This window comes from Telopea speciosissima, chromosome 4 (genome assembly GCF_018873765.1).
Source record: "Telopea speciosissima isolate NSW1024214 ecotype Mountain lineage chromosome 4, Tspe_v1, whole genome shotgun sequence".
NCBI lineage: Eukaryota > Viridiplantae > Streptophyta > Magnoliopsida > Proteales > Proteaceae > Telopea > Telopea speciosissima.
In genome coordinates this window covers 59,447,279-59,463,922 of record NC_057919.1, presented here as the reverse complement: position 1 = coordinate 59,463,922, position 16,644 = coordinate 59,447,279, and the positions used below count along the sequence as shown (strand labels likewise).

General features: G+C 37.4%; 1 pseudogene; it reads right to left on the bottom strand.

Moving 5' to 3' along the window:
- Positions 1–356: 356 nt before the first annotated feature.
- On the bottom strand, positions 357–16,259 carry LOC122659479 (annotated as a pseudogene).
- Positions 16,260–16,644: the final 385 nt, after the last annotated feature.

The following is a 16,644-nucleotide window of genomic DNA, read 5'->3' as shown; positions in this document are numbered from 1 at the left end:
GTTGGTTCCATCCATGATCAATAGCTTTAATGTTCCAAGCAAGAAAGGTGGCAAAGAGCCCAAGTCATATATCTTCTTCTTCTCATACTACAAGAAAAAGGGTCAATTACGACAGTTTTTTTGGAGTGGAAAAAACATTCCATCGCAAAAAATATCAATTACGACGTATATAATATATTTTAAATCACGGTATTTTCCTTCCGTCTTATATACTTTATTTTATGCTACAGAATATTTTAACCATCGCAAAAACATTTAGAACCCACGGTGGACTCTTTTTCTGTCGTATATGGATACGACGGAAGTCTATCCGACGGACCTGCAACAGTAAATTACCGTCGTAAATATAGTATTTGCTACGGAGAATTTCCGTCGCAAAAAACCAAATTTGTTGTAGTGAGATCAACTGCCATCCAATCCTCAACCTTCTTCATATAACCATCTTCTGTCCACTTATCCATGTCCACCACCATCACTCCTGTATTGAAATAACAAGGTTTACTCCCTCTGAACTTCTATTTCAATGTCGGGTCAGACCAGAAAGAATCAGTGAAGTACTTAATGAAATGAGGTCCGAGTCGAGGTAGATGATCCGGCTGACATCGGACGGAATAATGTTGGTGAGCTAGATACGAGAATAGTTCAATGGTTGGTTGAGAGCTTGGTGGATGGACTTGGAGATCTTGCCACAAACCTGGTTGGGGTCGAAGGAATAAAGCTTGAAGTTGAGCTATGGGAAGATGGACTTGTTGGCAAAGATATTGGAGTCGGGCAAAACAAAGAGGAAGTGGAAGGCAATGTTCTCTAGGCATGTGGAGTGTTGAAGGATGGAGAGGATGGCTGCCATGGTGCCTCAGAGGTAGTTTGTGTCGAGGGTCATGGCGACGTGAATGGGTTGGTGTTGCATGATTCACCGTTACGAAAAGCGGGGCTTCATGTAGGGTTTAATTCCCTTATATACACACAAACAGGATCTTACCTACAAATGCTTTGAATCACAAATTATAAATATGGGAACAAGACATACCGTTTACCATCGAATTTTTTATTTCTACAGATGACGATGAAGCCATTGATGGCGTCCTACTTAAGTCTACTATTGCAACGTCAAACAAGCATCACACGAAGACAAGGTTTCTCCCTTTGACCTTATTAGTAATACTCACAAGATAATGGGGACTTGTGTGTTGCGTATGGTAGAGGGAGGACCTAAGTGTCCTCTTATATGGATAATCTCTAGCCTCCCATAACGGCTAGAAATTATAGGGAGTGAGTATCTCACTACTCCACAACTTCCTTAGAAATAGGGGAGATGAAATCCCAAGTTGAAAAGGGACGTTCCACAACAGCTAAGCAACGTCTATACGACTCGGTCAAATGGGCCAACAAAATAGGGGAGGATTTTTTATATTATTAAAATATAAAATTATCCTACAATCTCTCACTTGGACCATGTAACCATAATCACCCAAAACAAATATACTTGAATTCCAACAAAATATCCAATTATTGGTTGTATAACATAATACTTTGTATAAATAGTCTTATTAATGCGAATCATGACGGTCATGTGTCATTTAATCGACACGCTCCCTTCCATGGTTACCACACCAATAATTTCATTCAAACTAATGCATAAAAGGGATATACAATAACATAATGGCCAAAAAACAATAATTTCTCACTCATATCACAATAAATGTATATATAAAGATAGAGATGAGAAGGTTACCAAAAAAAAAAATAAAGATAGAGATGAGAAAATGTTCAGAAACTTTCACTGATATGATCATGTCAAATACAAAAGTATCTATCAAATATGCGACCAAATTGTAGACTCTCTCCTCTCTTCTTCTTCTTCTTCTCTCTCTCAATGAGTTGGTGATTATGATTTTTTTTTTTTTATGAAAATAGAAATTTATATAAAACTTCCTAGTCAACATGTACATAGATTTAGACATACTAGCAGCTTTAGCCAGCTTACCAGCTAATAATAGGCAAAAAGGGTGAGGACTAGTTCTAAAAGTAAGATTTTGGCCTAAAGAATTTATACAAAATAACTCCTTTAGTAAAGACCACGGCCACGGCTGAGTTGATGGATGTGAGAGGAGATCGGCTATCTCCTGAGAGGCACACCAAACTTCTTTAACCTATAATCCCTTGTTCCTTGCTATCTCCAGTCCATATTCAATACTAAGTACTTCAGAGGCATATTCACAAATAGATTTAGTAAACTTGGCTACACAAAAATTGAGGTTTTCGTTGATCAAACTAATGCACGCCCATCCTGCATGGTTTTACTTGAGGATTCTGGTATCCTGCATAGATTAAGACATGGTAAGTAATATAAGGAATGGAAAGAGAATGTAATGCCAACAGATCAATGTTATCATTCTCTACTTCATGGGTTGTGGTTTGGGGGGGAAGTTTTCAGAAGCTCCAACTAGCGGGTTGTTTGCTCTATAATCCAACTTGGATTGGGTTTTTCCCTTCCTATTACTGCCCTGTTTCGCATGGTCCAAATGAAGTAGCACATAGTAATAAATACCCTAAAGAACTAGTTTAAAGAGTTCTTATCTAGAGATCGATTAACCAAAGTAGTAATGCAGTAGTTTTCCAAGGAAGAGCTTCTTAAACTTTCAGTTCTCAATCCTAATGGTCTCGCAACCCATATTCTTTTAGTCCACTCACATGATAGGAACAAGTGCCAGTAAGATTTCGTACCCTGTCCACAAAAAACACAAATTGCATCCATCTTGGTCCATTTTGATAGGACCACCTTGCTTGGGAGACCTCCATTTAAAAGTCGCTAGAAAAAGATTTGGAATTTAGGGTAAATTTTTAAATTCCAAAAAAATTTCCACCATGTGGATCTAATAGGATTACTGGCAGACACAATTGAATTTAGCGATTGAGTAGCTAATTTTGTGCTAAATAATCCATTCTTGGCAAGCGTGCACCACCACCTGTCTTCATTAGGAGTTAGTAATATTTTGTGAACATGAGAAGATACATGCATAGGAACAGTAGCATTTATGAAATGTGTTTTACATCTACCGTTTAGCATAAAATCAGCAACTTTGGCATTTCACAAATCTATATTTTGTATAGAAGGAAGGAGAGTACTTCTGTAAGAAGGATCCAGGGGAAGTGGACCTCCCATTTTCAATTTTCATTGTAGTAATTTCTTAGAGAGCAAGGATGACCTGGGTGATGCTATTCCAAGTCGATGATCCTCTCTTCTTTCTGATTTTGGGATAAAAAAAAGGGGCAAAATGGAAAATATTTAGTCTTTAACAGTCTAGCCCATAACGTGGAGGGTTCAGACAATAATCTCCACCCTAGTTTCATAAGGATTGTTAGAAGGAGGATTCCGCAGTATTTTTTTCCATCAAAGTGTTGATTGGAATTTGATTCCTATTTTGATGAGTTTGGAAGGAAATATATAAAGCAGAGTGACAACTATATTTTGGTGATAGGCTCTGATACTAGTTGTAGTAGTCCATGAATACGAATGGACAAACTTGAACACAAAATTAGTGTTTAAGTTTAAAATAATACCGCAAGCGTACGGGTCAATCGTAATTACGAGTCGAACACAGGGAGATGATTAATCCAATTTCCACTTAGGCAGAACACACTAATTAATAGTTGAGTGAACTAAAACTAATTAAAAAATCAAAAATAAAAAATTAAATAGAATAGAAGAACTTAACTGATTCGAATAACTCCAATGAAGATAAATCCATTCACTTTAGCACCGTCACTTGAACTCGCCGCTCCTCAATAACGACAAACAAATTACAAAAGTGCTAAATAAAAATTACATATATGATCAAAGAGGAAGGCAGATAAAATTGACCTAATAACTAATCTAGAAATTAAAATTATATACAATGAACCTAATATATAGATCTAAAAATTAAAAACAAATCTATTCCAAAAAGAGATCTAAAAACTAGAATTAAAGAAGAAGCAAATATGAGATTAAGAGAGATAATAAGAATTAACCACAAAATAACAGAACCAGAACTAAGAACAAAGAAAAACTTGCTATTGCTATATTCAAAAGGACATTGCCAAAGAGAAAAATATGAATGAATGAAAGGGAGATGGGAAGGTGGAAATTATATGGGAAAGAGAGAGCACATGAAAGAGATGGGAAGGAGATAGGAGAGATGAGAGAATCCGAGAGGAAGTGGGATAAAGAAGACTGTGGGAGATTAGAGAGAAAATAGGAAATTGAATTTTAATAATTTATTTAAATCTAAAATTCAACCCAAATTTTAAACTTAGTCGAATTCCTCCTATTGATGATATCTTTTCATCCTGACCCCGGATGGACCTAGCCCGAGAATTAAAGTTGTATCATTTTGAATTCTGGACGACATGAGCCCAATATGGAATATTTTCTGAAAGATTTCCGATTAAAAAAATTACCATTAACCCCAAATGCTTGATGTTTCTCTCTCTTCTTCTTCTTCTCTAAACTCGAATCGGCTTGTAATCAAGTGACTTCCGATGCTATGCATTGAAAAGCTAACCTGACTGAATTCTTCAACCTTGTAGCTTGATGTTTGATAGTCCAATTAGACATGTATTCTCCACTTTGACCAAAATGCTTCTAAACCTGAAAAATGACAGAAAATACCCGAGTAGCACTGTTCTTGGAATAAAATGACAGTAAATAATGCATTAAAATGTGGTATAAAATATGCATAACAATTAGTAATATAGTAGACTTCTCAAAAACATAAGGATGGAACATTGGTTGAAACATTCGTCAACGAAGATGACTAGAAAGACGTTTGGTTTAAAGATGTTGTAATCTAATCTTCAACAAAGTTTAGGAATTACTATCGACTTAAGTTCCTCCCTGAAGAAGACGAGAAGCCATCAGAAGTGATGAACTTTGAACGCAGTGTGAGACATCTACCTTTCTGTAAAGAACATCGGACATTCCTGGAGAAAGACGATGTTAATATCCTTTAAAAAGGTGAGTGGTGGGAAGTGATTATAAAAGTTCAAGAAGATAATAGGTTTTCAATTTTCTTTTGGACTACCATTATTAGCTCTTAAACTTTGAGAGAAAGAGTTTCTCCTAAATTGTAGACTCTCTCTCCCCTCTTCTTCTTCTCTTTTTCCAATTAGTTGGTGATTACCATTGTTAGAGGGAGGATTCTACAACATTCTTCTCCATCAAAGTGTTGATCAGAATTTGATTCCTACTTTAGCGAGTTCGAAAGGAAAACTTTGGAACAGAGTGGATGCTATATTTTTATGATAAGTTTTGATACCAGTTGTAGTAATCTATGAATACAAATGGACGAACTTGAATATAATATTAACAATATAGCAGACTTTTCAAAAACATAAGGACGGAACACTGGTTGAAACGTTCATAAACTAAGATGATTGGAAGGATGTTTGTTTAAAGATGTCATAATCCAGCCTTCGACGAAGTTCAGGAATTACTATTGACTTAAGTTCCTCTCCGAAAGAGGAGATGAGAAGTCGTAAGAAGTGATGATCTTCGAACGCAATGTGAGACCTCTACCTCCCCCATAAAGAACTTTAGACGTTCCTGGAGAAAGACGATGTGAACATCTTTTACAAAAGTGAGTAGTGGGTAGAAGTAGTCATGAAGGTTCAAAAAGATAATAGATTTTCGATTTTCTTCTTGACTACCAACGAGCAACACATTTTTCTTGCATCGGACCTATGTCTCAAACGCACTAATTTTTTCAACAATCGCAATTGGAATCCTCCTCTTGAAGAAGGCTCCCTCACAGATGAGTTCATGTTATATCTTCAATTTTTTCTTCTTTATTGAGTTTTGTGCTATTATTTTTAACTTTTCTTTCTTGAAATAAATATAGAGATTTTAATGACGAAGAAAACACTTGCAATATGGGGACTTGTGTTGTATTGGAGACTTCGGAGCAGAGCGAATGCTTGACATGATTTTCACTATATGAAACAATAAGAAGAGATATAAGAACAACAAGACTATCATAGAGATTAGGACAACTCTGATACTAGTTGTAATAGTTCATGAATATGAACAGAGGAACTTGAGCACAGTATTTGCAGTATAGTAGACTTCAAAAAACATAAAGATAGAACACTAGTTGAAGCGTTCATCAACCAACATGATTGGAAAGAAGTTTGGTTGATCGTGTCACTAAGAGATAAAAAATAAATCCTAAATTACTGCTAGGACAGTGGTAAGAAGGGATCGAATCCACGGGGAACTGAAAGGCTAAGCTACTTAAATGATGTAAAATAATTTAAAAAATAATTATCTAAAATACAATTAAAAATAAAGACCAGAGAGTAAGAAGTTTACTTAACTCTTAACTCTATCTCTCTGTCTACCTTGTCTTCCTACTATTTTCGTCAGTGTAGCAGCTCTCACGCTGTTTACCATTTTAGCAGCTCTGTCTACCTGGTCTTCCTGCTGTCTTCGTCAGTGTAGTAGCTCTCACGATGCAACATTCTTCTCCATCAAAGTGTTGATTGGAATTTGATTCCTACTTTAGCAAGTTCGAAAGGAAAATTTTGAAACAGAGTGGATGCTATATTTTGGTGATAAGTTCTGATACCAGTTGTAGTAATCCATGAATACAAACGGACGAACTTGAACAAAATATTAGTAATATAGTAAACTTCTCAAAAACATAAGGACGAAACACTGGTTGAAGCGTTCATCAACAAAGATGATTGAAAAGACATTTGATTTAAAGATGTCATAATCCAACCTTCGATGAAGTTCAGGAATTACTATTGACTTAAGTTCCTCTCCGAAAGAGGAGATGAGAAGTCGTCAGAAGTGATGATCTTTAAACGTAATGTAAGGCCTATACTTTCCTGTAAAGAACTTCAGACGTTCCTGGAGAAAGACGATGTGAACATCTTTACAAAGGTGAGTGGTGGGAAGAAGTGGTCATGAAGGTTCAAAAAGATAATAGATTTTTTATTTTCTTTCGGACTACCAACGAGCAACATATTTTTCTTGTATCGGACCTATGTCTCAAACGCATTAATTTTGCCAACAATCGTAATTGGAATCCTCCTCTTGAAAAAGGCTCCCAAGTGAGTTCGGATTATATCTTTGATTTTTCCTTCTTTATTTGATTTTGTGCTATTATTTTCAACTTTTATTTCTTGAATTAAATATACAGATTTTAATGAGACATCTACCTCCCCGTAAAGAACTTCAAACGTTCCTGGAGAAAGACGATGTGAACATCCTTTACAAAGGTTAGTGGTGGGAAGAAGTGGTCATGAAGGTTCAAAAAGAGAATAGGTTTTTTATTTTCTTCCGGACTACCAACGGGTAACATATTTTTCTTGTGTCGGACCTATGTCTCAAACGCATTCATTTTGCCAACAATCGCAATTGGAATCCTCCTCTTGAAGAAGGCTCCCACGTGAGTTCAGATTATATCTTCGATTTTTCATTCTTTATTGAGTTGTGTGCTATTATTTTAAACTTTTCTTTCTTAAATTAAATATACAGATTTTAATGACGAGGAAAACACTTGAAATATGGGGACTTGTGTTGTATTGGAGGCTTTGGAGCAGAGCGAATGCTCGACCTGATTTTCACTATATAAAATAAGAAGAAGAGATATAAGAACAACACTATCACAGAGGTTAGGACAACTCTGATACCAGTTGTAATAGTTCATGAATATGAACAGAGGAACTTGAACACAGTATTAGCAGTGTAGTAGACTTTCAAAAACATAAAGATAGAACACTAGTTGAAGCGTTCATCAACCAACATGATTAGAAAGAAGTTTGGTTGATCGTGTCGTTAAGAGATCAAAAATAAATTCTAAATTACTGCTAGGACAGTGGTAAGAAGGGATTGAATCCATAGGGAACTGGAAGGCTAAGTTACTTAAGATGATGTAAAGTGATTTAAAAAATAATTATCTAAAATACAATTAAAAATGAAGACCAAAGAGTAAGAGGTTAACTTAGTCCTCAACTCTGTCTCTCTGTCTACCTTGTCTTCCTGCTGTCTTCGTTAGTGTAGCAGTTCTCACGTTGTTTACCATTTTAGCAGCCCTGTCTCTCTGTCTACCTAATCTTCCTGCTATCTTCGTCAGTGCAACAGCTCTCACGCCGTAATATTCTTCTCCATCAAAGTGTTTATTGGAATTTGATTCCTACTTTAGGGAGTTTGAAAGAAAAACTTTGGAATAAAGTGGATGCTATATTTTGGTGATAAGTTCTGATACCAGTTGTAGTAATCCATGAATTCGAACGGACGAACTTGAACATTATATTAGTAATATAGTAGACTTTTCAAAAACATAAGGACGAAACACTGGTTGAAACGTTCATCAACTAAGATGATTGGAAGGACGTTTGGTTTAAAAATATCATAATCCAGCCTTTGACGAAGTTCAGGAATTACTATTGACTTAAGCTACTCTCTGAAAGAGTAGATGAGAAATAGTCAGAAGTGATGATCTTCGAACGCAATGTGAGGCCTCTAACTCCCCGTAAAGAACTTTAGACATTCTTAGAGAAAGACGATGTAAACATCCTTTACAAAAGTGAGTGGTGGGAAGAAGTGGTCATGAAGGTTAAAAAAGATAATAGATGTTTGATTTTCTTTCGGACTACCAACGAGCAACATATTTTTCTTGCATCGGACCTATGTCTCAAATGCACTAATTTTACCAACAATCGCAATTGGAATCTTCCTCTTGAAGAAGGCTCCCAAGTGAGTTCAGATTATATCTTCGACTTTTCCTTCTTTATTGGGTTTTGTGCTATTATTTTTAATTTTCCTTTCTTGAATTAAATATAAAGATTTTAACGACAAAAAAAATACTTAAAATATGGGGACTCGTGTTGTATTGGAGGCTTCGGAGCAGAGTGAATACTCGACCTGATTTTTTCTATATGAAATAAGAAGAAGAGATATAAGAACAACAAGACTATCACAGAGGTTAGGACAACTCTGATACTAGTTGTAATAGTTTATGAATATAAACAGAGGAACGTGAACACAATATTAGCAGTATAGTAGACTTTCAAAAACATAAAGATAGAACAATAGTTGAAGCGTTCATCAACCAACATGATTGGAAAGATGTTTGGTTGATCGTGTCATTAAGAGAAAAAAAATAAACCCTAAATTACTGCTAGGACAGTGGTAAGAAGGGATCGAATCCACGGGAAACTAGAAGGCTAAGTTACTTAAGATGATATAAAGTGATTTAAAAAATAATTATCTAAAATATAATTAAAAATAAAGACCGAGAGTAAGTGTTAAGGGTTTATTTTTTTCTTTAAGCTCAACGAGGAGTCATCTTCTTCCCTTCTTCACCTATAACTTCCCTTTCTCCTCTGTATCTCCTCCTGCTTTAGTCTTCATCAAGACAAAAAAAGCCCCATTTTCTTTTTAGAGTTTTCTCTGCATTTTTTCAGATTTTTTTGGCTGTTAGAAACAACATTGTTCTTTTAAATGTCTATGCAGATAGGCTTTTGTGCTACAAGAATCGTGTTAAAGGGAAAGAATACAGGACAAACCTCATTCACGATACTCTCTGACTGCTAACGGCTATCTTCTCTGATTGCTAACGGCTCAATACCCGGCGCTCCATTCCCACTCCCATCTCCGGCACCGGTAGCTAGGACCAACCACCAAGTAAGTATACCCTCTTCCATCACCGAGACCTCTACCTAATCTCGATCTCTCACTCGATTATTTCTCACACACTTCTCATAACCTACCACTGTTACTACCGTCGACCATTCCCCCTTCATTGATTCTCTCTCTGACTGACTCTAGGAGAAACCATCTCTTCTCTGACTCGACTTTTCCCCTATACCGACTCTCTATCTAACTGATTCAAGGGGAACCCAACTCACGGTTTGCCTCTGTTACCATCTCCGTATGCTACTACAGCCAACTGACCCCTCCCCTTCTCATCTACCTCTTCCTCTGACTGCTACCACCGTCGACGACCCCGTGGGTCCACCTCCACCCTCTAACTTCTCGCAACCCACGAACACCTGCCCTGATTCTTTCTATCTCTCCTCTGCCCTTCGATTCCTATACTTCAACTCTGTCCCCCACTTATTCCAGCTCACCCACCGTGACCATTGCCCCATTACCCCCAGACTTCTTCCTACTACAGTGCTACCCAGACTCTCAGCTTGCCCTCCCCTATACACCTATTTCCCCATACCCCAGCATCGATTCCCAGGCCTGGTACGCATTGCACCAAACTGAATCCCACATACTTGCCCTTTTTAGGTTTAAACATTAAGGGCTTTTTTTTATGAGTTCCAGCCTGGTAGTGCATCAATTTGTTTCAGTGTTTTCTTTTTAACTTTCTTGATCTAATGTGGGTCTGATTACAACATTTATTGCATTTGTTTCTTTTGTAGTGTATTCATTTGTTTCTGCTCATTTTGTTTCTTTTGCCTTGCTTGACCTACTGTGGGGCTCACTACATTATTTATTGCATCTATCTCATTGGTCATTCATTTGTTTAATTATTTGTTATAGTATTTCGTTTGTTGCTACACTTAATTTTGTGCTTACTTCAATATTGTTACTACTACACTTAATTACTATATTGGGTACTACACTAGTACTATTTGGTGAGTGGTGGTATCCTCTACTTAAGTCTTTAATACAGTATTATACCTATGTTCTGTCTACCTCTTCTTGCTCTAATTAACTGTGCCACCCCTCTATATAGTGTATTTATTGTGAAATAACCTAATCCATCTTGACCAAACCTTAATTGAATCGTGTGTTTCCACCTTGTTTATCTAACTCTATTCCGCATTATTACTTTCTGTTTGGATGAGACTGATGGTATAAGGTACTAAGTAGCCTCTTTTAACCATACCTTTCATATTACATCTATATATTTTATAGTATTTATACTATTTTTGGTGCATCAGGTAGGCAGCTAGCACTATACTATATACCTAGCCAATCCCTTTTGCATGGATCCTAGTACTTTATTTTGACTATTTTTATTTATTTTTTTATTTTTTATTTTTGTTTTGTTGATCTATAGCCTTTCCGTTTATCATGTCCTTTAATACTTGTAAGCGTAGGATTAGATTTGCATCCTGGAACATCGGTTCATTGACAAGTAAGAGTTTGGAGCTGATAGATGTTATGAGAAGAAGAAAGATTAATGTTACATGTATTCAAGAAACAAGATGGAAGGGTCAAAAAGCCAAGGCATTGGATGACTTCAAATGTTGGTACTTGGGAGACGAAAGCGGGAGAGGTGGAGTGGGCATAGTTGTAGACAAAGACCTTAAGAATGATGTAGTGAACGTTAAAAGATTTGGGGATAGGATCCTATCTATCAAGCTGGTGTTAGACAAGGAGGCTATCAACATAGTTAGTGCATATGCACCCCAGGCAAGATTAGATGAGAGTGCTAAATTATAATTCTGGGAACACGTGGATGGTTTAGCGCATGGTTTTGGTCAAGGAGAGAAAATTATTATCGGAGGTGACCTTAACAGACATATGGGCAGAGATCATAGAGGATATGATGATGTTCATAGAGGATATGGGATTGGGGAGAGAAATGAAGAAGGGATCTCAGTGCTAGACTTTGCGATAGCATTTGACCTGTGCATAACAAATAATTTTTTTTAAAAGAGAGATGAGCATTTAATTACCTACAAGAGCGGATAACATGCAAGCCAAATAGATTTCTTCCTTATTAGAAGATCAGACAAATTATTATGTAAGGATTGTAAGGTTATACCAGGAGAGAGCTTAACTGCCCAATATAGACTGATGGTCTTGGATATGTATCTCAATATGAGGCAACGTAAGAGGATGAAACAGGTTTGTCCTATAAGATGGGGATGACTACAAGGAACTCTCCCTGAGTCATTTATCAATAAAGTGGTTTCACAAGGAAAGTGGGACTTTGAGGGTGATACCAACAGGATGTGGATTGAGATGATAAATTGTATTAAGAAGGTGACTAAGGAAGTTCTAGGGGTTTCCAAGGGTATGCATACAGGCCCTAGAGAGACTTGGTGGTGGGATGACGAGGCCTAAGCAGCCATTAGAACTAAGAAAGTTTGTTTTAAGACCTGGCAAAGGACTAACGAGGAAGAGGATAAAGTGAGATATTATACGGCCAAAAAAGAAGCTCGGAAGATTGTGGGGGAATGCAAGAGCGAAGAAATTTGATGACTTTTATGAAAACCTTAATACTAAAGAAGGGGAAAACCTGATCTATCGGATAGCTAAAATAAGAGAAAGGAAGAGTAGAGATTTGGACCATGTTAGATGCATTAAAAGCGAAGATGGTAGAGTGCTATTACGGGATGTAGACATTTTAGAGAGATGGGGTGAGTATTTTTATAATCTACTTAATAGAGCTACCTTGACTGATAGAATGGATTCGGAGGTTGAGAGGAATAGCCCTGAAGACAACACTTGTCATGGACCCCTACAAGAAGTTAACGAGGCTGAAGTTAAAGAAGCCCTACGAAAGATGAGGGTAGGCAAAACCCCAGCACCAGATAAACTCCCAATTGAAGTGTGGAAGAGCTTAGGAGTACGAGGGGTATCTTGGCTAACCAAGCTATTCAACAAGATTTTGAGCACTAAAAAAATGCCAGATGATTGGAGGAGAAGCACTGTAGTCCCAATTTATAAGAACAAAGGTGATATCCAGAACTGCAATAACTAGGGCTGCAACAAGGTCGGGTTGGGCCGGGCTTTTTAAAACCCTAGCCCAACCCTGAGTCCCCTTAGCTGGGTCCAGGCCCTCCTTGACCCTGACTCAGGGCCTAAATACCTTGACCCTAACCCAGACCCTGATGGGCCAAGCCCAGCTCAAGCCCGCCCTGATTGGCCTTGCAATAAGCAAATTAAATAACAAGTATAGGGAAGATGTGAAAGAGGAGGCTTGAACCCAAGACCTCCTTATAGCAATTGGTTTTTATGTACCACAAACTACCAAGTGCGCCACGCAATTGCTTATATGTATAATACCTTCTATTATTTAATAAATAAAGAATTTTCTTCAGGGCCATCAAGGTTAAAAATCAGGGTCGGGCTGAGCCGGAGGTCTCAACCCTGACCCGACCCGACCCCACCCTGACTCAGGGCCAAGAATTTCTGGCCCTAACCTGCCCTCAGGGCCAGAAATCTTAGCCTAGACCCTGTTCCGGCTCAGGGCGGGCCAGGGTGGGTTCTGGCCGACACGGCCAAACTTGCAGCCCTAGCAATAACTATAGAGGCATTAAACTAATGAGTCATACCATGAAGTTATGGGAGAAAATCATTGAAGCACACCTAAGAAAAGAAACTGATATATCGTATAACCAATTTGGTTTTATGCTAGGGAGATCCAAAACTGAAGCTATTTACCTTCTAAGGAGGCTTATGGAAATTTTTAGGGCTTACAAAAGGAACCTCTATATGGTCTTTATCAACCTAGAAAAGGCCTATGATAGAATGCCTAAAGAGATCATTTGGCATGTATTAGGGAAGAGAGGAAACTCAAGTAAATATGTGGATATAATTAAGGATATGTATGAGTGTGTGATGACAAGTGTCAGAATTGCAGAGGGCCAAAGTAATGAATTCCCAATTACAATTGGGTTATACCAAGGATCAGCTCTAAGCCCTTATTTGTTTGCACTCATCATGGATGATTTAACCAGGCATATCCAAGATAAGGTCCCTTGGTGTATGCTTTTCGCTGATGATATTGTTTTGATAGACGAGACAGTGGAGGGGATTAACGCAAAGCTAGAGTTATGGAGATCTTGCTTGGAATCAAGAGATTTTAAGTTAAGTAGAACAAAGACAGAATATATGATATGCAACTTCAATCAAACTAGGAGAGGTGATGATGTGGTGAAGCTTGAGGAGCAAGAGATACAACCAAGTGAATACTTTAGATACCTGGGGTCAACCATTAATAATGAGGGTGATATAGAGGATGATGTTTCACATAGAGTTAAAGTAGGATGGATGAAGTGGAGAGGTGCTTCAGGAGTTCTATGTGACAAACACATGCCTGGTAAGATTAAGGGGAAATTTTATAGGACAGTAATAAGACCTACGATGATATATGGGGTAGAATGTTGGGCCGTTAAGAAAAATAATATAGATAAGATGAGTGTAGCGGAGATTAGGATGTTGAGGAGGATGTGCGACAAGACTAGGAGAGATAAAGTAAGGAATGATTGTATTAGAACCCAATTGGGAGTTGCACCAATCTAGGACAAGCTTCGGGAGAGCCGCTTGAGGTGGTATGGTAATGTCCAACGGAGACCTATGGATGCACCAGTAAGAAAGAGTGACCATATTCAGTTTGAAGGAGCTAAAAGAGGCATGGGCAGACCTAAAATGACTATTGGACAAGTGGTAAGAAAGGATATGAATGTAGTAGGGTTCGACCCTAGTATGACCGCAGATAGAGTTGTTTGGAGGACAAGGACCTGTGTAGCCGACCCCTTATAGGGAGATGTTCCTGGGATGCTGCTTTGACTGCTGCTTAGACTTTTTCCTGTAGTAACTTTATTTTTTCTTTTTCCTTCTTTTTACTCCTTTTTATTGTATTTTTATTACTGTCACAGCCTCTTCGGATCCATGTAGCCGACCCATTTAGTTGGGATAAGGTTATGGTTGTTGTTGTTGTTGTTTGTTGCAATTAAAAATAAACTATGAACTAATGAATAAATCAAAATCGATGAAAGAAGATTGTCTTCAAGTTTCAAATCCATGTTGATCTTTATCAATTAACTATTGGTGTACATTTTGGTTCATTACAGCTGCAACCCTAATGAAACCATTTAATGATAATTGCAATTCATCCTAGTTATAACATATCTTGCAGATCACTATCATCTTTCGCATATGCTTAGCACGCTTAGTTCTGTCAAATATAGGCTTTCATCGGTATAACCACAATTACAATAAAAATCATTTCTTGAATAGAAAATATGAATCACAAAAGCAAATCTTTTAAAGTAAATTAATAAATTAAAATCATTCACATGGAATGGTCTACACATCAACCAATTAAGTGTACTAAAAATCAGAATTTAATTAACAAAGTTCAATGCTTCATCTAGACCTAAAGACAGAAGATACTTAGCCACTCATGGGGCTAATTGACAGACACAGCAATGGTGACGACAGTCTTCCATGGAACACAATACGCGGGTGAATGGTGGTGCAATGTTGATGGAGGCAGCGGTTGGAGAGATGATGATGCGGCAACTTGCGATGGTGCTAATCTTTGCGCAATATTTTTCAAAAAAAACCCATGGAGGAGAAAGTGATTGGGAAGAGAAGAAGAATTATGAAACGATGGAAGGAGCTGCTATATGTAAGGGTATTTATGTAATATCCCTTCATATGTTCTAATATAATCCAACTTATATTCATACTCAGGCTGTGAGGGGCAATCTAGTAATTAGCCCATCTGACCTAAACCCTAGTTTTCCTATAAATACTAGCTGGAGGCAGCAGTTTGGGTATTCTAAACTAGATACTCAGTGTGTAATGCTTTAAGCAACCTTATGCTTAAACCCTAAACCCTAACGATCTTAAAGCATTAGAATTTTCGTTTCTCTGCGATCAAGATCGGCTTTGGATTTCTCAAATTCACAATTCTAGTTTTGGAGTTCGGATTCACATTTCGGCTACGGTGATAATCTCCATTTAATGTTTTAATCTGATCGTGCGAATCTGATTTTTTTGGCTTCGGTATCGTCTCCATTCACGGTTCGGGTTCGATTCTGATTTCTTGTTTTCTGAGCCTTTGCTTGGAAAAACCAATCTACAGAGTGTCATAAAGCTTTATCACAAAGCCTTTGAATCGATTGTCAGAAAGCTACTTTGCAGAATTTTGTCTTTTATCAGAATGCTTTTCACAAAGCATTGATTACTTGATTATTAAAAAAAAAAAAAATCAGAAGGAGATCCAGGCTTTGATTTGACGTTAGAAGCAGCCTTTATTCAAAGTTTTTTTTTATTATTTCAATCAATTGCTAAAAGTCAAAAGGACTTTAGCTATTATTTGATTGTTAAATAAAAAAAAATCTAAAGGGAAAGCCGCACTCAGTCCTGAAAATTATCGAGCTTCAATGCACCAGTGTCAGTGCACGCACCAGTGCACGACACCAGCGCACAACACTAGCGTGCACATTGCAAGCGCCAACGCTATTGCAATTCTGCCATCCTTCCTCCGTTGTCTAAATCCAGGGTTCTCCATCTCAGGTGTGACTGTTCCTTTGAACATTTATTTTTATTTGAGTTTTTTTTTTTTCTTGGGCATATAAACAAATCACATAACAACGGAGAAACATGTTGTTTCAATTGAGATGATTAAATTGGAAAGCTTTAGTGGCTCTGAGTTCAGTTCTTGGAAAAGGAGGACTCAGTTTGAACTGAAGTACCTCAATATTTTCTACACTGTGGTAAATACTTTTTCTGATTGCACGGACCTAACTGAAGCCCAATGGATAAGTAATGAGGACTTTTGCAAAGACTACCTATTGAACTGCCTGTCAGATAGGCTGACAGAGACCTATAGTAAATATAAGACTGCAAAAGAGATTTGGGAAAACCTAGAAGCCCAATTCAAAAAGGAGGAGGAC